Below are 23,764 nucleotides of genomic sequence, written 5' to 3' on the forward strand. Positions count from 1 at the left end.
TGTTCAGCCCCAGTGTTTTCATCCTCTTGGGAGCCTGCATGCTTGGATCTGGATATAAGAGAAGGAAATTACTTGCAGCTATAAATCTCAAATAAGAAGAATATTAATTTGCATTTCAAAGGTGTTAAAGACCAGGTTCCACTGGAGCTGGTGTCAGTGGCAGAGCTGTGGGACCTCTGGAAGGTGCAGTCCCTTTGTGACACTGTGTAAGATCAGACCAGGTGATCTTTGAGGTTACTTCCCAGTTGGGCTGTTGTGTTATCCCACATGAATTCCAAAGGAATTTACCCAAACTTACCTGTTCCCTGGCAGTGCACTAATTGTTCTCTGGGCTAGAGGGGGAGAGAATACTGCTCTGTTTGGCCCTTGGCCTCCTGCCCCCTCTGTGCACCGTGGGAAGGATGCACTGCCTCTCCCGTGCAGCTCCTGTGTTCCAGAGCCAAAACCAGCACGTCAGGATACAGATCTTTATCAGCTCATTATAGCTGCTGAAATCTGAAATCTCGGGATGGATTGGACTACAAAAGGAATAAGAAATTTGCATTAGCTCTTATCCCAACTACCCTCTCATTTGCATGCACAAGTGATAAATTCCATTTATTCTCTTGCCTGGGATATTGATTTTCTTTTAAAATTCCTCTTTCAGGATACATATCATATCATATTCATTGCTCTTATATGCACCTGTTTAAACACAACACTAAGGACCCTTAGGCTTGATACAGAGAAAACAAATCCTTTGTGAATTTTTAATTAACCTGCCTGTATGATTTGAACTGAATAAACAAAATTTACTGCATATATTTCGATTAACTGGCCTTTTGTATTCTCACAGATCTAAGCAAAACCTTTCTGGAAGAAGACTCAATTAGCATTTTGATCTCTGTTTCACTTGAACCGTTCAGGCTTGTTTTTAAGAATGTAGTCTTTTGTCTGCAGATAAACACAGAATTAAAAATCTAACCTGATATGTCAGCTAAATTAAAATTGGACTGATTACCCTGACCCATCAGACATCGCCTGCAGAGCATGTTTCCTTCCTGCAGCCTGAGAAGTTCAGCTCCAGCGTGGTTGTTTGTGGTACATCATTCTAGTGATACCACAGGGAGGTGGTTTGCGGGTCCTTGGGTGTGTGGGGACAATCCAGACTAGGATATCACACCAAAGGAAGATGGGAGTGTGTCTTAAACTACCCTTTTATAGGAGTAGTCCCTTCCAGTCAAGTTTTTGTTTGTCCCCTTGCTGAGGACATTGACACAAAAGAAATCTCTAAATAGATGAAAGCTCATAGATGTTGTTATTGGGAACACCTTTTCATCAGGTAAAAACTGGCTGGTACAGATGCTTGCAGTACTAGATGGAAATGAAAGTATGAATTTCTATAAACACAATGTGTGCTGCTGTTTTAAACAGTGTTCTCCAAGATACGATTAGTCTTCCAATAGAGTGCAACACCTCATTTACTCAAGCGTAAATGTTGTTTTGTAATGCCAATGTCATTCATTCCAGTGTTCTGTGTACACATGTAAACAGATCAATTCATTTTGGGCTTTAATTCGTCTTGTTTTCTCTGACATGTTACAGTTTAAAAGCAATAATTAAGCAAATATGTTACTGTGTATTATGCTAATGGTCTTAATACCCAAGTTCCATTTTCAGACAAAATAGTGATAAATATGGTGGCAACAGAATGAACACCAGTTGTTTTCTCCTACCAGAAAAAGAATCCAGCAACATTCATTGACTTAGGTTAGCCTTTGGGTCCACAAATAAACATCCCACATCTACTTCAAATGTAGGCAAAATTCAGTTGACTAACTCTGTAGGCAGTTCATAAACATGCTTTGATAGGTGTGTCCTTCCAAATCCTGTATCAAATCAAATGTGTGTCACACTGCATGACCTAACATAGCTCAGAGCAAACTAGCACATGCAGAACTCACATATGCATTTGCAAAAGAAATGCAGTGTCTTTGTTTGTACCTTGTCTGCCGCTCTCTATCTTTTCATCTTTACAATAATGCTAAAGATGTTTAAAGATGTTTACACTAGCAGTCCAAAGCACTTCACCAATGCTGTTTGGAATCAAAGAGCTTTTGACCTTTCAAAAAAACCCAAACCAAACCCAAAAACAAACTACTGGGGTTTGCTAGTTTGTTTGTTTTGGGGGCTTTTGAATTCAGTGTGAAGTGCACGTAGGCACAAATGAATAAAGGTTGGATCTTGAGGCCTTTTACCAATTCAGAGTAACCTTGAACGCCTTTAGGAGGTGTTTTTTTGGAATAAAAATCTTCTTGAGTAAACTGAGACCTACATTTTAGTAAACATCTGAAAACAAAGACTCTTTTGTATGTGAAGTGTTTCAAATGCCTCATCACTAAAACTCCTGCTGTTGTCCTCTGTGGCTCTTTCAGCCACTCCCTTGCCTGGAGTGTAGTTATCATGATGAGAATCTGTAAAGCAGCACTTTGAGGTGGCTTTTGTCAGCCCAGGAGAGGCTGTTGTTGTACTAATAGCTCTAGAACTGTCTGAGACTTTCCAAATCCTTGGCTGGTGTTAATCTCCCTTGCTTTTGTGAGCATCCCTTTTTTTTTTTTTTTTTTTTGGGGCAGGGAGAGCATCAGTGTGAGCATCCCTGTGGGGTTCCTGGCTCCTCTGGCTGTCAGTATCCAACCCCACAGCTGTAAAACCTGCAGCCACTCCGCTGTGTAAACAGTGCTGCAGAGTGATTTCAGAACACTTCAGTTTATAACCTTCTTTGAAAACCAACTCCCTTAATGATACTTAAACATGGGTTCCAGATGTGACAGTTAAATATACCCACCCCTTGGGAAATTAGCAGCAGTGTTGGTTTTTTTTTCTTTATTCATTACTAAGTGCCCTCTGCCATTTTTCACGCTCTCCCTCCAATTGTCTCTCAGTCTGCCTCAGTAATCCACATTACAGCAGAGGCTGCTGTGCTTTGGTACTTACATTCTCATAGGGGATGGAGGAGCAGCATTATCAGCTCACTGACTGTTGCAGCTGAACGCTGTAAAGTCTCACAGCGCTTAATCCTGGTTGCAAAATGTTACTGGAGAGCAGTGTGTTGAGTTTCACATTCCACTGGATACCTACAGTGTGTCTATGTGGGTCTCTATATCTTGGTGCATTGATGCACAACGAAAACGTGGTCTGTTAAATGTCATTTCGGTAAAAGTGTGTAATTTTGGCCAGTAAAGTTTTGGAGGTTGGTTGTTTGTTTTTGTCATTCCAAGTCCAAGGATGGCTCAACTGAACAATCTTATAAAATAAAAAAAGGCAACTTTGTTGCTGTGAGTTGTGATCACGGATGGAAATGTCTTATGTCATTAGACTTTTCCCTTAGTTTTCAGAGTAGGTTTGCTTGAAACGTTATTCTTGAAAGTAACATCATTCCAAGCTGGGATACTGAAGAGCATGCAAAGAGAGTTTTTAAATACTATTGCCATAGAAGAATATTAGTGACAAATAGGAATCTGATTAGCTTCCTATGAATTGTAACAGGATCCAAAGACACTGAACTAATTCTCCCAGGTGCTAATAAATTTTACATCTCTTGTTCTACTGGGGCCATGTTTCACTTAGCATGCACTCAGTACTGTCTCTGGCTGATTGGGGCACTGACTATTCCCTGGTGCTGGAGCTAATAATTAAAAAGACCTACAGAGCAGACCTGATGCCACCAGACCTTTGGGCAGGGCAGAGCCTGTCTCTGTGATTAACCTCTTGCTGCACTTTGGCTTCACACACCTTGCCTGCAGACATCCTGCACCCAACTCCTTCCTCTCTGGAGCTCTCTCACCACAATGCACACCTGGAAGGATGTCACCTTATTGGAGGCCTGTTCTACTCTAATATTTCATGTTTGGTTTTTTTTTCTGAAGCAGTCCTGGATTACATGTCATTGAGATTACTTCTGCGCAATGCAGCACAAAGCTGAATCTCATCAATCTCTCTTTGCTTTATTCTTTCATCTTTTTAAATCTGTACTACAGGGAACCACATTTTAATAATGGAAAACATCACCATGTTTATCAAATTAAAGCAGACAGTGACCTGGTCATCTATTAACATTCATAATGTCCTTAGGACTTAATTTGGACAAATTCATGTTACCTGCTTAGTAAATTAAGATCCTGTAACAGAATTAATCATTCATAGTTGTTATTGACATATGCCTTTCTGCTTTCAAAGAGAACATGTCAGAATAGTAACTAATTAAAAACAGTAGGCATAAGGGTATCATAAATCTGTGTATGGCTAAATGCCTAGTGGTCCATACCATTCTGATGTTTCTGTATGTACTGTGGCTTAAAGACCATATATGTATATTCTAAAAAAAAAAGGTACGATGGTCATTGCTTTATAAGCCATTAAGAATTACAGATCTTGCAGCAAAGTAGGCTTAGAAAGTAGTCTTTGTCGTGCTGTATGAAGTTGTGTATGAGTTTATGGATCATTGTTTCACCACTGGCAAGTGAAGTGTTCAGCTTTTTCAAGTTTGTTTCCTCGAAAAACTGTCATGGCTATTTTAAGAACAAACTTAAATGGGGTAAGAGTTCATTTAAACTGTCCACATTTGAAAAAAATCACCTTGGCTTCCTCTGTAAATGTTAGTGGGAAGTTGACAGACTGGGGACATGGCTTTGACTGATTAATTACTAACTGGATGAAAATATAAGTTTCAAACTTGCATTGAACATCATTCAAGACTGGTTGGTATTTCTTCTCTAAAATGTATGGAAGCATCGTCTTAACTTAATGCATAAAGTTACCTTAAAAGCTTTATTAGAATTTGGATTTGGGGATCCACAAAAAACTCATTCTTCTAATATTTGGGACATTTTTTTAAGGCTTGGCACAATGCCTAGGTCCATTTACTTGCAATGTTAACTAAGACCTTAGGATAAACCACACTTTTGTATGATGTTATGATTTTGTTCTTTTATATTTTACTGTCCCTAAGCTGCCTCCTCTGCCTACAGAATCTTCATTTTTGTCCTCTAAACTCTTGTGCCTTGTCTTGCTTGTCATTTTTTGTTTGTATCTTGAAGGCACAAAATTGACCCAGCTGTAGGTTTACTAAAAATCCATGGTAAAAAAAATAGGACTTGGGTGTTTAGTTACATTAACAAAAAGAAGGGTTTTTTCATAGTAGATTCGTAGAAGTTTTTCAATGCTTTTCTAATTGATACAGATGTTATATAATCAGGCAAAGCCTTACAACTCATGCTGGTCACTTTCCGAGCTAAAATGGTTGAAGTCTAAAAGAATGGCGTGAGATTTTAACAGAAAATGTAAGATATTAAAACAAAATATTTGAGAAATTCTAAGCAAAATGAAGAAAATCATTCAAATCCATTACATAATTTTAACATACCCTAATGACCTGTAATTTCCTTTTTTCTGACATGTGGCCCTATTACATGAATCACATTGACATTGTCATGATGAATTACATTCATTAAAAGGGTGCTTCTGTTATTCTAGTTAGTTTAAAATTCAGTATTCATGCTGTATATCTAGTGATAGGGCTTTACAAAAAAATTAGAATTTTATGGGTTTTTTTTGTTTTCCCCTTTGGCTGAGCTAAACCACCTTTTGTTAAGATTTGCCATAATATACTGTATTGTTTCAATAACTGAATGGAGTGATTTTTTAATAAAACATACAGCAGTGCAAACTACAAAATATTTAAAATATATCAAATACTACTAGATCAAGCACCAGAGTCTTTTTATTGTCTGTTGCTTGTTTTCAGTTACTGTGCTGGAAACTGATTTGAATAAATGTTTAATTTTCACTTTCTGTGGGCCAGGTTCATAACCCCAAAATGATTTTTATAGCCATTTGTTTTTACCAGCTCCATAAAGCTTGATAGGTCTGTCCCAGTGAGTGGTACAGGTTTGTATCCAGATGATTGCTGTGGCATGTGAAACCAGAGATGAGATACCCCTGACATCTCACAGTCAGGCAGCCAAGCTTTAAAATTTTCACAGGGCACCAGCTGACTTATTGTTGAATTGAGAAATTTAAGTCATTTATTGCTTTCAAAGTGGTAGATTGGTCCATTTGTTGCTGTATTTTTATGGTTGAAAACATGACCTAATAAATATATTTATTGGAAATAGATTAGGGCGAGTTTTTACAAGTTTTTCTGGTGATGTTTTTGTCCCAGTTTATTTTCTATTAAAAAGAAAAGAAAAAAAGTTAAGATATAGAGTAATCTCTCTGTCCAGCCTCTTATGATTTATGCATGTGTTTTAAGAATAGAAGGATTTCTGCAGTGAATCAGAGCAGTTGTCCATCCATCCCTGTCTGACAGCAGCCAATAAAAGCTGCTTTCCAGGACATTTTTTACCTTTTTCCTCTCCATCAAACTTGCTGCAGCAAGATGGGTGTGTATGTGACATGGTGTCAAATTAATTTGCTGTTTGTACAGGTGTAGACAATGCTAATTAAGAACTGAATCTTGAATTCTGCCTATAAATTCAGTATTTGTGTTTGAGTAGAGGCTCCTCCATGGGCACTAGAACAGACTTTTTCCTCCATTTAATATATGGATTTCTGTTCTGCATTGCTTATACTGACAAAGAATAAATACCATCCTCATTTTCTCAGTGTGAAGCTTAAGGAGCTGTAGATTAGATTTCTTGTTCTGTGTTGGTCTTCTCTGAAGACAGGAAAAGTCTGTGAAATGAGACAGAAATTTGACATCTCTTAGAACAACAGAGTTACTCTGAATTTTTGAGTCTGATTTCAAGCAGAGAATATAGTTCATTGTATATACCAATTTCATCAAGTATTTTTCCCTCAAAATTCATGGGAATCTCTGAGGCTGGAAGTGTAAAACCAGCATAGACCATTGCTGCATGCAGACACCAAAGTGTTGAAAGCAATTCCTTCATGAGGTATCATCTTCTGTCGCTGCTGGGGAGAGTGATGGAGATGATCCACATATGAATCATGTTTATTACATAAACAAGAGCCGTTTGGGAACAAGGCACCATTCTGCCAGGCTGTGCACAGTCACAACTGAGAGATAAACCCTGTCCTGATGAACTTGCAAAGTAAATCACCAGGAGAGACAGAGGGGCAAAGCTTGCAACAGTGAGGAGTGTGATAACTGCAGTGAAAGCTGTGATAACTGCTGACACTGCTCTGGTTCTGTGATTGATTTAATTTTATTGAATCTGCATGTTGGTGAATGCTTGTTTTCTTCTCTTTAATGTCCACTGTAGATATGTTTAATCAAGGAAAGGGAAGTAGAATGAAAAGAGAAGTGTGCCTGACATTGATAGAAATCCTGTTTGGAGAAATTGTTCAGGAGCAGTTCATCCATGTAAAAATATGATCCTTGTAAGACTGCCAAGGTCACTGAGGCCTGTGGAGATCTGATGAGTAAATGCTGGTCACGCTTGGAGGCAGCTTCAGCTTATGAACTCAATTCTTCAAAAAATGTAAAACAGTTTTACAGAAAAGAGTGTTTGTCATTAGCCTGTCAAGGCCGTTTCCCCCTTGTTTCTTGGTGCCCTTTTCAACCACTGTGTGTCCCTTGCTGTACCTGCCAGCTGCCCTGGGTGTGCTGGGGCAGCTGAAATGTTGGTCTGCTTTGCATTCTGCTTGGGAGGATCTCAGCCTCCTCGTGGGGTGTGAGGTGGGCAGACAGAGCCCTGTTTAGTGGCAGAGCATCCACAGAGTTTTGTCTCAGCCCATGGGACAAAAGACTCAAAAGTCCCATTAAAGACTCTCTTCTTTAATGAGAACAGTACCAGTTATTAAAATGATTAATCCTTTCAATGCTGGGTGCTCCACCATCCCTAATAATTTGCCATCAACCATTAACATGTTCAGGATCAAATATACAAAATATTAGGTGAAACTTCAATGCATCTGCTGCTCTCCTAGACACACTGAGTGCCTGCAGACAGTTCCAAAAGAGTTCATTTTGTTTGCCACAACTTTTGGGAGGCCTTACTACACTTGCTTTAGTGCAAATGTGTCTTCATTCTGTAGTAAACCTTGATGTTTGAATTTGCACATTATTTAACATCCCTTCAGCATTCATATTTTCTTTGATCCCCTTGCTTATTAAAAAATGCAAATCTAAATTGTATCTTATTAATGTGCTTCTTTGTGCTGAAGCTGTGGGGGGTTAAAATCCCAGCTTTGGTAACGTATTTGGATTCTTAATGTGCAAAGTGCAAAGAGAGCTAGACTTCTGCAGGCCATATTTTCTAATCAACTGTTATGAAAGAGATTTTTTATTGTGCTTCTGTTTCTTGCTCTCATGGAATTTACTGGAATAAAAAGAGTAATGACTTCATTGTTATACAAAAAATATTTTCAACCATGGATAGAGATCCTTAGTAATTTGCTGCAATTCCTCAAAGACGACAATGACAAATCTTGGATGAAATTTCAGAAGAATATGTATTGGAAATACAGGAAAGCCTTTTAGCTGGTTGGTAGAAGTAAATACTTTTTTTTTGTTGTTGTGGACCTAGTATATGGATTTTGTAGTAGTAAACACTGGTCACTCATTTTTCCAGTTAAATATAGTAGCTTTTAGGTACTGAGTACATCCTTTCACTATTTAAAAAAACGAATGCTGTAAAATTACTCATGCATTTAAGGCCATTAAAGTGCTCCTTATATTTCCTTTTTGCACAACTTGACCTATTCCTTTGCCCTGGTAAAAGCTTTCTCTTCATGTTTAATGGCTTTTTTCCTTAGCATTACTGCTTGTTTCTGAATTGCTTCTCATGCATCTGCTTAACTTGGGGATTTGGGTGGGTCATTGTTACTTGGGATTCTGCATTGCATGAAAGCATCATAACAAAACATAAAGCACCTGTGAGATTGGTTAAGAGAAATTATGAAAATGTCACACTTTGTCATAATGCAATGTTACTTCTTCACAACTCACTTTGCAGGAAGCTTGACGCACAAATTGAACTTTATCAGAAGCAGTCCAACCAGTAATGAGTTTTGCAGAAATATTTCGGTGAAGACAAACTAGAAAAGTTGATTATTTAAGTTTTCTAAGAAAGGAAAAAAATCTCTTGTGTATCCCTTGGTGATCTGTGTGTATTGGAAGTGAAAAGACAGATTTTTGACTTTGAGAACTACTATTCTCTACTGTTAAAGGACCTTCTAAAAACTGTTCAACATAGCTTGGCTAACAATTTAGGAAGGCAACTTCAAGCTATTTGACCTGTATCATCATATGATGATTTAATCATATGATTAAAAAAAAATCCTTTTTAATTTCAAGTTAGATTGTGTTTTGAATGGAAGGGAAATAAAATACTCAAGAAGTGTTAGGTTTTTTTCCTTCTGATGGCCTGATTAAATTATTTTTAGTGTACTTAATAAACTGAAGCTGTCGCTAAACCATTAGCAATCTGAGAATTCATGGAAGGAAAAGGAGGCCCAGGGGGACCTGCTGAAAAACTAACATAGAGCCTACTTTATTTAAAAAAAAAAAAATTAAAAAAACCACATATATATATATATATATATATACACACACACACACACAGACACACACCAGCAATAAAATAGACATAGGAAAAAAGCCCATGGAATTACAATCCAGTTCCCAAACGCAGTGCTTGGAAGCATGATAGAATAGGGTATTAAAAAAAAATTGATTTAAAAGTATCTAGGGGATGTAAGGTGATAAGGAGGGTCAGTGTGGATTCATTAAGAACAAATGTCAAAGCAGTGTAATGTCCTTTGTGACAGGGTAATTGTCAATTGTTCTGAATTGTAGTATGTGGTGTTTGGGTTACATATTAGAGAAAAGAAATCTAACTGTAAAGATAGCGCTGTATGGAATACCATGGAGGCTGTAGCATCCACTGGGAGACAGAGACAGATAATTTGCAAAGAGTGGATTTATTTTAGCTTGCCACATTAGGATGAAGTAGCTAGCAATTCCAGCCTTGAATTTGTCTGATCTTCCTAAAATTTCAATGCACCAATTTTGGACTGCTTGGTGAGATACTTAACAGTGAGGCTTTCCCTAATTTATCTATTCATGTTTGTGGTAGGAAGGCACAGCACTCTCTTTTTCTGCCATTTCCTATGGAAATCAGCTGATGTGGTTTTTCACATTTCTGTGATGGCTCTTCACGTGCAGGCCAGGGCATCCTTTTTAAATATCTTTATAAATCAGCAAACCTCTCTGTCCTTATGGAACCTGTCGGGTGACAGTGGGGCTGGAAGAGGCCTGGTTATCTGGGTCAATTACAAGATCATTTACTGGTTTAAACGATTTTAAACTGGATTTTTTTTTTAAAAGCCGCCTCTGTTAGTGCTCTACATTTCATTTGTCCAGCATCTGACCTGAAGGCCTAAAAGTACAAAACTACAGTACCACAAATTCCTACAGTTGGGAGTTTTGCTGTTACGTCCTTTTTTCATTCATTCTGCAAGAGTGTAAAAAAATGAACTTTATCTATTGTATGCAGCTGAAATCTAAACCCAAATTTTGCTTCAGTCTTCACTCTGGCAGTTATCTCATTACTCTTGTAAATAATGAGTGAATGTACCCCATTTTGCTTAAAGCAACAGATCTGTATCCAGTTAATTTGTGGATAAATATGGGTTTCTGCTATTGATGTTTCTTGATCCCCACAAAGTGGTTGTATTAATACTGAAACATTATTAATCAATAGTTGGCTCTTTAAAAATACATCACTAAGACTAGCCAATTACCTTTAAGTATATATCAAAGGCAACTGAGCAATTTGAGTAACAATCATGGTCCATTAAAGTTCCAAACATTTTAATTATAAATATATTTTTATCTTCAACGAAGCTTACAAAGAAAATTTAAATTTCTCATTCTGGCCTGAAAAAAATTTAAAAACCCACCAAACTGTTTCTTTTGGCTTTCAGTTTTTTTTCAGGAAAGTACCGAAATGTGCTGAAATTCATCTTAGTTTCCTGAATTAAAACTACATCAAATGTGTGTTAACTCACACTATTTGTAAGGTAGTCTGCTCTGTAAGATCACAAAACTAAATTACAAAGACATGTCATTGAAGGGTATAGTTCTGTTTGGTTTATTATGCTCATTAACTCTATTGACTTTCAGTGAAATGGAAATTCTGACCAAAGCATACAATCTATCTGTAGCCTCCCAGAAATACATTCTTTATTCCAAGAATTGAGGCCGTAATTTTTGGAAGCATACAGTGTGTTTTATATATCTTGTTGAAAGTTTAAATACCCATTTTAAATGTAAAACCTGCTCTGCCCTATTTGTAGAGCCACCACTGATGCTTCTGCTTTAGGAAAGGAATTGTTACATGTGGAGTATTGTGTTGTGTTTTAAAATCAGATGGCAAACTGTATTTTCCTTCAAAAATTTTTGAAAAAACAATTCTTCACATAAATTTCCTTAGTTAAGAAGACTATTTCCCCTCTGGCTCCTCTCCCTCAGCAATTACCCAGCACAAGCAATCTATGGAGAATAGCACGAGGTGTAGCTGATTGTCATTCCATGCAAGTGAAATCTTTAGGTGAACATTAGTCACTCTTTTAGACATGTTAGCTTGAAGTGGAAGCAGTCAATTACAGAGTAGAGGCTTTATGGCTACATTATTACCATCATACTATTAGATTTTCGTCAGCAGCATTCTGTTTGATCGATCCGTGCCGAGACATTGATGGATAGTTTTGTTCTTCAAATGTCAAATATGTGGGACTTTGGTACTTTATTTATTTACTGGTGCGCTGCTGTGCTGTGGATACCTCGCCTTTCTACATCATTCTAGTCTCAACAGCTAATCATGATTCATTTTATTTGAAGTTTTGGTGTTGATTTCAATAGCATTCTTAATCATTCTTTCTTATGCTCTTGAATTACAGAGGGATCTGTGCTATTGTGTTGGACGTGCACTTAGTTGGACGTGGGAAAGTTTTCCCAGTGGTAGGAGAGCCTTGGAGAGCAGGAGCTGCTGCTGAATGAGAAGTGTGTGTGTGTCCAATGTGTAATGAATTTCAAGATTCTGTTCTCTCCTCGGTGCTTCCACATGCAGTGCCTTTTTTGGGATCGGGGCTCTATTATTCTGTGTCTCTCTAACACGTGGCAATAATGTTAGAACATCACTAGCTTCAAGATGCAGGTTTAGTTTAGCTCTCAGGCTTTAATATGAGTGTTGTTTTTAACTAAATAAAGGCATTTGCAAGTGTATTCAAAAGGAAAACAATGCTGTTGACACTAATCAGGTATATAAACAAACTCTTTTGTTTTTGATGGGGATGAAGAAACAAGCAAATAAAAACAAAGAGCAAATATATGTGAGATGGTGTTGATCTCCCGTCTCCAACAGAGCTGAGAAGAAACTCATCAGCCTGTTTGAGGGGCACTGACTCTAAGCACTCTAACCATCTCTCAGCATTTTCCTAACAGTGCTACCGAAACAATTCTTCAAGAGAAAGAGTAGAAGAAGACTGGAAAGCTGAAGGTCAACCAAGCTTTCTGCTCAGTTTGGTAAAGCATTGACGTTTGCAGGCAGAAATTAGCACCACAAAGGTTCTGCAGCCATGGCCTCAGTCAGAGCCCAGCCATGACCCAGAGCTGTGTTTATGCAAGGACACTCAGGAGCTGAAATCTCCCCATCCCCACATCTCAGAGTGACCAGTGGGCAGTGCCATGTGCCACAGGAATGCCACTGGACAGCTCCTGGGAGCTGCACTGCTGCTGCCTCTGCAGCACTGCACTGGCTGCACCTTCAGGAAGGGAATGTGTTAATACATTAATAGTGTTAATACTAATGTTGTCTTGAAATGGGTTGCTCACTTACTGAGACATGTTAAACATAATTTGCCTATTTGGAAGCCATACATCACTAGTCAATTAGTGTTTCAAACCCATCCATTTAAGTCAATACTGCACAAGCATCCTAGCAGGATGTGAGTTGGGATGTCAGTCTCGAGATGTGAATTCCTGGCAGCAGTGACACTTTTCACCTGATCAGGCAGGAGTATGAATGCTGAAAAAAGAATGAAAAAAAAAAAAGTGATTTGGGTAAATGCTATAATTTTGATTACTGGAATATTATCCACTCTTGATTCATCTGTTCTTTCTGTCCCTCCAGTGCCTCTTGGACAGTGCTGCTGGTGCTGTATAGTTATTATTCTCCACTGCAGAATTGGCTGCAGTTCAGTAGTGTGCATGTGTGTGAAGTGACTCTGAATAAAATAGACTATTTAAATGTAAATAGTGTTGTCATTTTCTTAGTGAGGCTCACTCCTCACTAATTAGGAAGACATTCATTTGACTTAAGTATTTGAACACCAAAATAATTAATTTTGTTATAACACTGCTTTTTTCTTCCAACTGTGTTTACTTTTGCCCTGTGTACCTGTGCATTCACATAGTTGCAAAAACGTATGCAAAATAAAAAAACAGTATATTCTGTATGTATTTTAGAGTTAAAAATGGAGCCAATGAGAGTGTAAGCTGATGTCCAGCTCACTACAGCACTTAATCAAATGCTTAGTTGATTTAAAGGGATTTAAAAGGTAAGATAAATTTGGGCAAAATCCTGGATTCAGGGTTTTTTGAAACAACCGGAAGTCAAAATACTGTCTTCAGTGAGCTTCAGACTGAGCACTAAATAACAGCAGGTGCATAGGGGCAGCACCTCAGAAAAGAGACACAAATGCCATGTAGTTAACAAGATAAAATAATTTTATTTCCTCTTTGCCTTTTTTTTCAGAAAGAACCCCTTTTTTCATTTGGAAAAAAACAGACAGATTGGCCATTTTTAAGAGCTAAGTAAAAGTAACCAGGCTAGCTCAGGAAAGGGGTCTGTGGGGAGCAGGGGAAAGCCAAGAACACTGAAGACAAAACAGAGAGAAGATTTCTGTGTATTGCCACATGTTGTGTATGGCATGAATGAAAGTGAAAGGTAATTTAGATTAGACAGTAGGCAACGGTCTAATTGTTAGTGTGGTGTAATTTATTAAAGATCATCATGATCTCAAGTTAACAAACCCCCAGTTGTTACCCAGAAGGTAAGTGACATATATCATACACAGCTACCTCACCTTCATTTTGTACTGCTTTATCTTCTGGGCACACAGTAGGATGGGGACCATCATAATCATTATTAAATCTCCAGGGCAGTATCATTGAAGTTACTTATTACCAAAGTATCTTGTTTCTCTTGATCCATTAAGTACACCTGCCTCAGAACACTCATCTTGGTCTAAGCAGTGAGACTTCAGATGAGCACAGTGACTGAAGCTCAGATAACCAAAGCTGTGAATAGACAAGAATTACCACTGCTGCCCTCTTCACATTGTGGAGAATTTATTTGAATTCAACAGGATTTCATTGGGACCAGCTGATAGAGAAAAGAAGAGCAGCTGGAGGTGGATTAATGGAATGAGGCTCATACTGTTGGGTCGATAGGGCAGATAATTGCCCCGAATGGTTTTCCCTGGCAGCAGGGAAAGGGGGTGATCTGGTGCCTCCCCAGCTGCTGTGGGTTTTGCTGTTTTGTGTCTCTGTTGCTCTCTGCAGTGCCATGATGCACCCTCTGCCCCACTCCAGCTGCTGCTGTCCCCAGTTGATCATCTGCCCCATGGTGTCACTGCTGCTGTCACTGTGCTTTTAGCTTCTTCTTCTACTTGTGCTCCTGGACTTCTGTCATGACCATTGAGACATCTGTGAATCTCCCATCTAGGAAAGGTGGAGCTTTCCTCTTGTTATTCTGGAGAGAGGAGATTCCCCTTTCTCTGCTTTTAAATGTTTCCTGAATTATCCCATCAGCTGCTCTTGTCAGACTCGATTCACAGTCACTTCTCCAGCCCACTGTCCTCTCTTGGTGTTCCTTCTGAAATACCACAGAGTAAGCAGGATAATTTTTCTACTAAGGTTTTATATACTTTGACTTTTTTTTCAGGTTATAGCCATCAGGAGCAAGCTGCTGTCAAAGATAAGCTAATATATACTCCTGCAGTAGACAGTCAATGCGTGTAAACCATCCCTACCTACACTGGTATTGCTGGAGGCTGGAGTAAGCTATGCTTCAGCAACTCCTGAATTAACAGGTTTTGTCTGTCTGTAGCAATCTCCTGAGTGCAACTCCTACAGAAACACTTGGTCAATGATTTGGGGGTTTTTTTGTTACTTCTGGTTTTTTTTTTCCCCAATCTGAGAATAAATAACACAAGTTTAGATATGTGGAAAATATGATTTAGGCTGTGAAGAAGGAATATCAAGGGGACTAACTTAAAAGACAAGTAGAGTGATGGGAGAAGGAGGGTCTTCAAGAAATTAAAAAGCCACTGTTAAGAGGAAAGGAGTAAATTTAAGAAGCAAACAGGAGAATTATGTTGCAGAACGTGATTACATACCATGAAAAATTGTAATGGGATGCATTGGGAATACTGGATAGCTGTTTGGAGAAGCCGTGGACTTACTGAAAAATCTTGTGATTCTGAGCTCAGATATGAATACTTGTTTTATCACACATAAGACCTTGTATTTCTAGACTTTCCTTCCTGTCCTGACAAGGTTTCCTTCCTTGTCATCTCCTTTCTCTGTACAGTCTAAATGCTACAAAATCTGGGGGGCTTTGGGGCAGACTTAGCTGAGAAGCACAGAAAAATATAGCTTTATTGACAGAGCAATTCTTGGCATGTAGTTGAAACACTAAAATATGTGTTGGGAATTTCAAAATACTAAACCTCAAAACATACTGTCTTTACAATGGATAGCATATATTATGGCTGAGACTGAAATAGGACAAGACACACACACACAAAAAAATAGCTTAATATTTAGCAAAATCAAAAATATATGGTCAGTTTATTAAATAGCTCTAAAAAATCCTTGTTACCATTTCAAAATCCAATTAAAGTTCTGAAGTTTTTTGGAAAAAGGTTTGGATGTTTTGCTTGAGCCTTCCTGAATGTTCATTTCTTTTAAGTTTCATTCCTCCTTCCATCAGCCTTAGTGTTCATATCACACTGAGCTCAAGTATCTTGGGATCAGCCTTAATTAGACAAAAACATTTGGATTTTTTTTCTCATGCTGATTAATAAATATATAGTAGCTAGCTTGTGAAATGAGGCATGAAGCCAAATAGCACTGAAACATTCTAGTGCATATATATATATGTGTATAGAAATGTTTCTATATGCATCTATGTGAGGAAGACCTAGGCCATTTTAAAATAAGAATATTCTGTGCTATCAGTGTATGTAATTGTAGAACTCCTCTGATTCTGGTCCACCAATGTACAGAAAGCAAAATCTCATGCTGGATTTCATTTCACCAGCTGTAAGATGGTGTGGTTAGAAAAAACCAAGCCAAAAACCAAGCCAGAAACCATTGCTTGTCTGGAATCTGTGGTTATTTCAGGTTTCAGTGTCATAGCTAAGAGCGTATCTGGCCCCTTCTTTTCTGCAGCTGGCATGGCTTCAGGAATAAAGCAGTTGTGAGCGAGCAGAGAAGGGACTTTGGAATTTCCTGCACTCCTGCTGTGTAGATTCAAATGCGAAGTTTAAATAATGGATGAAGCTAAGATTATTATAATTGATCATTGTATGATTTATATGGAGTAATTATAACTAGGTTGAGAAAGAATTTTCGAAAGCTAGTTTCCTGGTAGCCAGAGCCATTAAATAACAGTGTGCTGCCAAAACAAAAATTAGGTGGGAATGTAGCCACAGAGTTCAGAATGTCTGTCCTGACCTGATTTATAACTACCCTGAGGACGACAGTATCAGTGGTGTTTTCCTGTTAGGAACAGTAAGAGCTGTTTCAATTGTTTTTCTTATCTTTCTAACAGAACTCCACATTGTTTTAAGTGTAGTCAAGCATAATAACTGGAAAACTGTAAAAATCTAATGCATAGCAAAACGAAAAGGTGTAAGAGGTTGAAAAGGTTAATTAAAAGTGTAATGATTGCATTTACTGAGACAGCCCAATTAATCACTTTATTCCAGTGGTCATGTGATACAGAAACCATTGCTCCAGAAAACTGACTTCTAGTGCTGGGATTCATGGTCTGTGTTCATTTAAATGCCTATTTTTCTACAGATGGAAATCTAACTTTTTATTTTAAGCTGCTTTTATTTATTTGAAAATATTTAAGCAGTAGCTAATGTTCAACCCTGTATCCTCTCATAATACACTGCTCCAGCCATGCTCCCTCTGAACAGGATGGGGAGCATTGCCCCCTTGATACTTGCAGTCTTACAGCCCCACGGGAGGTTTGCTTACAGCTTAATGGGGTTGTAGGTATAGAAGAAATGAAGCCCTAGAAATACATCATTATGTAATGTGATCTCTCTGAAACAGTGTATATGACCAACAGAGTGAATTCTCAAGTGTCAACAAGCACAGCTAAATGTGATTTTTACCACGTCAACTGGAAAAAAAGGAAAAAAGAACCTTGAAGGATCAATTACAAGGGTCATAACCTTGTATTATCTGATTTGCTATAATATTCACACAAGCTTTATTGGAATGGAACATAAATTTGAAAAATAGTGAGATTAGAAAGGACTGCAATGCTAGAGCAAAGAGCTGGAAGCTTTCTCCTGGTTTATTTTGCTGGGGCAGCACTTTAGAGGGAGCCCATTATAAGCAGGAGAATAGCAGTTATGTTAACATGGTAATTAATCAAGTCCGAGGAAAAGAGGAAACAAGTTGTGAATTCAATTCTGCAGTAATAAAAAGAAATGCTGAAAGTTGCCCTGTAAATTGGCATGACTTTGCCAAAACAGTCCCTCACTGTGTCTTGAGAACTTGCATGCAGTAAATCACTTCTCATGGCAACCGTGTAGGCTTGAATGTTTTCACAGGTTTATTCTCTATTTCCTTGTCTGCTGGTTCTTTCCTAATTTTGTTGACTTAGTATTTAGCTAATAATAAAATACTGAACTGTATAAAACGAGAGCATATGCAGTAACACATTTGCACTCTGAGTATTTTTAAGGGGAAATTAATTGGAAGAACTCAGCTGAAACTGTGGTGATAGCCTTCCACATCACAAACCCAGCCTCTCACTCAGTACAGAGCGTGAATTGTATGTGGAATAACTGAATCCCTCACAAAAAAATGTATGCTGTTTATGGTCCCAGTCATGCGTAATCCATCCCTGGTGATAGTGCACTGTAGATAGGTTAAAATGATCTTTACACCCTAAAACTCCTAGGGTAGAACTGAAATCATTGATGCAGTAATGTGAGAAACAGTGACTGGATCAGTTTGCAACAACTGTAGTTCCTTTGTTTAGCAGTCTGACTTTATTAAAGTGTTGCTGCTTCCTAAGTGAGATACCTTGGACAGAAGTAACAGTAGCTTTAAGGAGCCAAATTCATAACTTAAATTATTGAAAATTCAGAATAGCTCCACTGGACAAAATGGATTTGACTGTGCTGGTGTGAATATAATGTACAACTGCTGTCCTCAGTGCCATGTGGAAAATCAGGGACACTAGCATAACCTGCCATTAGATTTGTAACAGAAATGAAAGGTGATAGATCAGGATATTTGTGAGTGAAGACAGAATTTCAGCATTTTTTAACAGTGTTGTTAACACTGGGGAGCAGGGTTTCCTCTCCCTCCCTGCCCTCATGGAGCTAAAATTTAAACCAGATCACTGTAGGTTTGTAAGACTTTCCTCTTCTATAACCTCTAAGTCAAGCACATGCCCCTCAGCCACCCCAGAGTTTTCTGCTCAGCCTTTCCCCATTCCTCCCCAGTAAAAAGTTACAGTATTAAAGGAAATGGTAAGATATGATTTCCACCTTTTTCATCAACACATACCCAGTACAGGAGTTGAACTCTCTTGTAACCTTTATCTGCAGTGTCTGTGAAGTGCAGCAGGTAATGGTCAACTAAAGGCAGCAGGATCTAAATGGAGACAAGAGCAACCTGGTCTAGTGATCAGTGTCTAGAAATACAGAAACTGAGCTTTGTGGAAGACTTTGGACCTGAGGAGCCCAGCTCCCAGCACCAGGCAGGTGCATCTGTCCACGCAGCAGTCAGGGTGTCTCCTGGGAGCAGACAGCCACTCTTTTCATGGGCACCCAGCACAGAATATTGTGGGGCTTCAGCCACCAAGGCAGTGATCAGAATAGTCCTTGAGGAGGTGGGTTGTCTTTGCTCTCTGCTCACCTCTGCAGGATTTCAGAGAGCCTGGGAGTGGGTCTGGCAGTTGCTTGGTATGGAAGGAAGGAAAGGAGATGTGGTCTAGAAAGGGTTAGGTGTTTTTAGAAGGGATTAGAAGCAGGGAGTACAAGTGGGATCATGCCTCTGCAGGCTGAGTGTCCTCTTCAGGGAGGGTTTCCAGTCATTGCTCTTGTAAGAGAAGAAACTTTCCTGGGTGCAGGCCAGGACCCAGCAGTCTGCCTCCCAGAGAGAGCTCTCCTCGGGCAGAAGCACTGTGCTCCCTCTCTGTTCTGCAGTATGCACCATTTCCTGGCTGAGAACACTGCAGGGAGATGGTTTGAGAGCCCTTCTGGGAAATGAGGACAGAGTTCCTGAGGCTCTCAGGTCATGGAAGGCATTGAACCAAAGCCTGCAAGATCCCAGCTGATGATTCACCAGTGGAGTCTCATAAAAACCAAGGCCAGGGTGTGCTGGGAAAGACTTCAGACATAGCAGTTGTGCATAACACAGCAGCTGAACACCTCCAAACGTAACATGGTAGATGAACACTTCCAGATCATGCTTGTGGATTCATGCTAAGCAGTGTAATTCTTCCCAAGCTCTGTATGGCTTGGACAGGAGACAGTATTTACCTCCTCAAGTAAATTTATGGGGGTATTCAGAAAAGAATTCTAGAGACCTAGGCAATTTGTGTGACCAAAGACTTAATGACTAACCAGGAATGTCAGATGTTCCAGCTTTGGTCTTAGGAAGCTGAGGTCTGTTTAGGCAGTTTTGTTTGTTTAGGTCGTTTTGTTGCTGTAGCCTTGGTTGTACTTTTCACAGGCACACCAGAGTCAGTCTCATCCTTGTCACCTCGTGCCATTGACTGGAATTTCAACATTCATCTTGCTGTATGTGGTAGTACTCTGAAAGCCCTGGTCATAGCTGATAATGTGTTAGGTTTAATTTAAAAACTAAACTAAGTCACCTGCTTATTAAGATTATGGGGAAGTAGGCCAGCTGTTCTCTAAATCCTGAGCAGAAGAGAAGTAGAACTTCAGAATAATGCTTCATATCAGTCTCAGGGTGTTTTTGGGGATAACTCGTTCTTTTCTCTGCCATTTGGGATTAGAAATAATTTGTCCATGAAAATGGTAGTTTATTTTAATCCATTAAAATGCAGATGACAATATTTGCTGTGTTTTTCTTATTGTTTAATCTCCTCTCCTGACCGAGCAAAAGTACTTTGGTGAACCCCACAGCAGCACTCTTGTTAAAGTGGGATCATGGCTCTCCTCTTCATTCTGGTCAGTTTTTGGTTTCTGTACGGCATATTCTGCACCTGTGTTGGACCAGGCCCATACCCATGTGGTCACCTCTATCACTTTATAATTTTGCTTTCCATCACATTAACATTTATTGCTATCTTTACAGCATTCCCTTCACTATATCCACTAGAAAACCTACTAATGCTAATTACTTGCAAATAGTAATGGTAATTTTAATGACAACCTCAGTAAATTGCTTTTTATGTGCTGTAAGAAAATTGAAAACTAAGTGTCCATTTTGCTGCTTAATAAGAATCTTATAGAACAACTAATATGCCTTGTGCTCCTTCTGTCTAGTGGGAGCACAAATAAGGAGCTCCCAGTACCTGTTGAGAATCCCTTTTTGTGCACCATGGGGTGGATTACCAGGAGTTGAGGAGACAGCCAAAGGCACAGTAGGTGCAGAAATGAAATAGAAATGGAGGTGCAAGGAAAATGAAAGATTAAGCTGGAGAGACTGTGAAAGAGGGTGAAGCATGAGGAAGATCAAACAGGGTACAGGAAGTCCTATTAAAACTTTAGGTGCACTTCTGGATAAAAGACTGGAGCTTTTGACTGAGTTCTTTCTGTGGTCTGTGGGAAATTGAGTTCAGGACTGCTGCAGCTGTAGCTGGGCCAGGGTAGGGGGATGCAGGAGGTAACAAACACCAAAGTGGTTTCCCTTATGCTGTAGTACAAGGAGTGGTAAAATGGATCAGAAAACATGTCACACGTGTTCCATGTGCAGTAGAAGAGCTGGTGGTGCAGGTAAAGGCCAGTCAGTGTCAGCAGTTCTGCCCCAGGGTTTGTGTGTGAGGTGTGCAGCAGCTGCCTGCTGGCAGGGTGGGTTTGGGGTTCCCAGTTCTGGAGCTGCTGGAGCTGCTGCTTCCCCACAAGGCACAGCTCCTGGCTCTGCTGTGGCTTTGCCTGCACCCATCAGGGCAACATCCAGGGCTGGATGGAGGCTCCTGCTGGGAGGCAGCATCCTGGTGGTTCCAGCTCAGCTCCTCTGTGCTGCAGAGAGGACGCAGGGCTTTGCTCACAGCCATGAGCCATCACCTATCACCTGCCTGGAAGTGACTTCCCAAGGAGTATGAGGTGATTTGGCAAGAGTGGAGGGCTGTGTGGTTTGGCAGAGGTTTCCAGAATGGGCCTGGGCAAAGTAGATTTGGGAGTGAGGAAGCTCTGTGTTGGGAAATGTTGGTGTGAAGAAATCATTACTTTTCCCAGGCTCCTGCCCTGACTGCCCCCAGTGCACATCCTAATGCCCCAAAAAGGATCTCCTTGCACAAACCTTTCCCAGAGGATTCTGGCATGAAGAGTAGCTCTGGATTAGATCCATTTGCTTTTAAGGTAGTCAGTACCTGGTAAGAGCCAAACTCCTGCCTGTCTTAATAATTTAAGCTTTGCAGAACAGAAGCTGGGTGAAATTTTGACCTTATAAATTACTGCTGCTAAGTAATCCTCAGGAACACTCCCAGGATTGTTAACTGTTTGTAGTTACCATAGGACTTAGGAATAATTACATTGCACTTCTGCAATAAAAATAAAGCATTAAATGTGTTCTGAATTGTCAATTTTGCATTAAAATATGATTTAAAAGCTTAAGAGAAGTTGGTATTAATGAGAAGAGTTGGTTTAGACAGTCTGGTTTAATTCAGATGCAGTTGATGCACCTCTTTTGCATTTAGTCTTGGTTTTATAAGGTAAAAATAATTAGTGTAATGTTATGACAAGTATGCCAAAAACAACAGCTAGAGACATATGTATCAAAATAGAAAAGGCAAGGGGCACATTACAGCCAGGGTTGGTTTAAAAAACAAACCACCTCCAAAACTGGTCTGTATTCAGATTTGACAGTAGAGGAAAGTGAGTCTTGTGCAGATATAAATTGAATGACAGATATGAATATGCATAACTATTTGTGAACACTTTGCACCTAATTCAACTTTCACCCAAGATAACTTCCACTCATGTTTGCACTGTCAGTGACTTGGCTTATGTTCTGCCTTCTAAAAGATTGATTAACCTGTCCCTTTTGATTTTTGAGGTGCTCATATTCACAGCACTTTCTAATTCTGTAGAAGCATATATCAGTACAGTAAGCTGAAGTCTGTTCCTATTGCAATACCCCACTCAGAGCTGTTCCACAGAATTCTGTTTTAAAGAGTGGAATTCAGCAGTTGACTCCCAGGCACAAATAACCATGTAATTACTCTGCAATCACATAGTAATTAGCATATACTATTCATATATTGCATAATTATATGCCCTGCAGATTACATAGTAATTATATTTGTACTAAACATATAATTCTATATACTGTATTAAAAAAACTTTGGGAGTTCATAGTTAATATTATAGTTGTATGCTAATGTACTACAACATTTTATAAAAAAAATCTTACAATTTTATGGGAGGGTTATATTTTGGGCATCTCCTCTCTTCTGCATCTGGTGGTGCTTAATCTGCTGTAGGCTGCTATTATAAGAAACACTTGGCTCTTAATTTATAGTCAGATGTAGCATGTTTATATTTTTGTAATTCATGAAGATAAGATGCAAAAAGTTGCCATTTCATTGTGCAAGCAGTTGAGATTGAGAAGGACTGGGGGCATGAATGTTAAATTACAAAGGTTAAATGTACAAATCCACTGAACGTAGCTAAGCCAACTGCTAGAGCGAAACACAAATCTAATGGTACTTACCTCTGTGTTATTTTGGGTAGGGAAGATGCATGGGACAGTTGCAGGTGATCTGTGTGAGTAATGGGAAGTGTGTGCAAGCAGCCAAGTGTGTTCCAGCAAATGCAGCACCTCAGAGCAGCACACAGCCAAGCTCCATTGTGTTTTCCTGCCACAGAAAGGGAGAAAAGTTTGATGTCCTGGTCTGGGAATGGCAGGCAGAGTGGCAGGGGAATGCAGATCAGTGGCATTGAGTTGTACAAGGAGCTTGGACTGAGTTTCTGGGTAAAGGTGAATTATCTGGGGAAAAAAAAGCTTTTTTAAAGAGTAACTTAGAGCTTTGGATCGTTTAAAATGTTTTATCTTTGGCCAGCCCCCCCAGGAGGTTGCAGCAGATTTTAGATATTTGCAAAGTGTTTTGTTCAGCTTGCAAATTCTGTAGCAGTGGGAAATTAATGCATTTTCTTGGGTCTGTGATGTTGGCATTCCTAATATCCAAAGCAGCCTTACAATTATTCTTAATTGAATTTTGCAATCTAGTACCAGTTGCCTTAGTTTTCAAGTGAAGCATCTACTGGGTTTTAATATCTGGATAATGTATTGCAAAATTAAATGTGT

At 39.2% G+C, this 23,764-nt stretch overlaps 1 protein-coding gene across 2 annotated transcripts in view; it reads left to right on the forward strand.

The window, feature by feature from the left end:
• GFRA1 (GDNF family receptor alpha 1) overlaps positions 1 to 23,764 on the forward strand; it is a 135,665-nt gene that overhangs the window by 55,722 nt on the left and 56,179 nt on the right. The window lies entirely within an intron of this gene.

The sequence above is a fragment of the Lichenostomus cassidix genome, chromosome 6, assembly GCF_008360975.1.
Source record: "Lichenostomus cassidix isolate B80296 chromosome 6, HeHo_3.0, whole genome shotgun sequence".
NCBI lineage: Eukaryota > Metazoa > Chordata > Aves > Passeriformes > Meliphagidae > Lichenostomus > Lichenostomus cassidix.